Genomic DNA, 2,151 nt, shown 5'->3' with positions numbered 1-2,151 from the left:
AGAGTGTGTCTGCGCTTTTATGAGTTTATCAGACAAGAATTCAAAGCCATTAGTCTGTGTTATTAAGAGTTGCTGGGCCATACCGCTTAGGCTTTAGAAAATTCAATATTGTCTTGTGTACATTTATGTTTTATACACAGATCTAACAACTAAGTATTTCCCCCAGATGGAGCCTGGAGACTTTTCCCTATAAGGTGACGTAATATCATATGCTATTGATGAGACTGAACCGTATGCCCAGTTTATACCGTGACACTGTATACTCTCCCTCACCATGACTGAGAGATGATTCTTCCCGATCTGTCAGAGGGATTAGGAATCCTTACGTAATTCATGAATAGACCTGCACTTCACCCTTTCACTGTGACATTATTTCCTGGGTGGTTTAGCCGGAGAGAAAACGCAGGGAAGAAAGGAAGGGAACGTCGTCTTCACAGTCCACTTTCACAAAACCACAAGAGACCAAAAACTGGTCAAACAGAGAGTGTGTATGTTTACATATGAGAGCTACAGTGGTTTATTGCAGAGTCGTCAAAAGTATATTCAGAAATATAGATTTAAGGATACATTGTCATAAAATGTAGTTTATAGTTTCCCTTTTCGAGGAAACGTCGAACTGCGTCCTCTAGGGGTCGCTATAGGGAACACCGTCAGCGTGACCTGTGTCTGAAGCATACATACAAAAACACCACATGTTGGCTGGCGACAGCCTATGACGTCACTACCGGCGCGACCACAGTATAAAGGGGCGCCGGGAAAATATGTCATTCTGATCTTCGTCTTCAGAGACTGTTGAAGCGTGCATTCTATTGGTAAGAACGTTTTTCTACTGTTACCATGGCGAGCACTAGCAAGTCGTTTAAGCGATGTGTTCATCCGTGTCCTCGTTATTTGACACCTGATGACACACACAATCTTTGCGTCTTTTGTTTGGGTAAGGAGCGAGGGGGCAATCTGCGTGCACTGTGAGCTTTTTTCCATGAGAAAGCTCCGCTCTCGTCTGTCTCTCTTTTCGAGGAAGGAGGGGCAGCTGCCTGCTTCCCGCGTTTCAAGATCCCCTGATGCCGAGGCACGGGGGAGAATGAGATCGTGGGGCTCGCAGGCGGAGCTGGCTGATGAGTTAGAGAGGGGGCTTTCCTTCTCGCGCTCATCGGCCGCGAACGAGAGTGAGTCGCTGGATGATGATGATGCGATCTCTCGGAAGAGCAGGAGATGTCTGAGGGCGAAAAAGTTGAGACCTAGCCCTCTCAATCCTCCTGCCCTGCGTATGATGAGTTGTTGGAGGTTACGGAACGCGCCACAGCGATGCTTGACTTGCCGTGGAAGCGGGCCAAGGTGGTGGCGCCGCGGGGTTGTCTCGATGAGCGTTATCTTTCTGGCCATAGCCCCCCAGCTCGAGTGAGCCTTCCTTTTCTTCCTGATCTCCATGCGGAGGTTGAGAGGGAATGGAAAAAGCCGTTTTCATCTCGCATTCATAGGTTCCGGCATACTAGTTATGTTAACATTGAGGGGATGCGTGAAAGCAGTTATGAGTGGATGGCCCCTGTAGAAGAGACGCTAGCCATCTGTCTATGGGCAAGACATCCTGTCTCAAGGCTATCTCCTTGCCATCTAAGCCCCTTCAAGAAACATCTCGCTTAAATGGCAGGGCATATGCAGCAGCAGGTCAGGCTGTCGCTTCGTTGCACATGATGGCGGTGCTTCAGGCATACCAGGCTGATCTGCTGAAAGACCTGGATAAGGGTCAGGGCTTGTCGCCTGATGAGGTAGCTGACCTACGCCGCATTACGATTTGGCTCTCCGTGCCACTAAGCAGGCTGCCACTGCTATGGGCAGGTCTATGGCGGCCATGGTGGTAACGGAGAGACATCTGTGGGTAAATCTGGCAGATATTGGGAAGAAAGAGAGGGGCTTTCTTCTCGATGCTCCAGTCTCGCCTTCCGAGCTTTTCGATACCTCCATCGAGACGGTGGTCAAGAAGTTTAGGGAGGCAAAGGCGCGCTCAGCGGCCTTCAAAACCTTCATTCCAAGAAGGTCCAGGACTGAGCCCGAACAACGCAGGGGTCCTGGCCCATCTCCGTCTGGGGATCAGAGATGGGCACAGAAGGCTAGTGTCGCGACTCGTGCCCCGGGTCAAAGAGAGGTAGGCAA

The sequence above is a fragment of the Barbus barbus genome (genome assembly GCF_936440315.1).
Source record: "Barbus barbus genome assembly, chromosome: 5".
Taxonomy (NCBI): domain Eukaryota; kingdom Metazoa; phylum Chordata; class Actinopteri; order Cypriniformes; family Cyprinidae; genus Barbus; species Barbus barbus.
The sequence above is the reverse complement of the archived record's forward strand: the minus strand, read 5'-3'. Positions refer to the sequence as shown.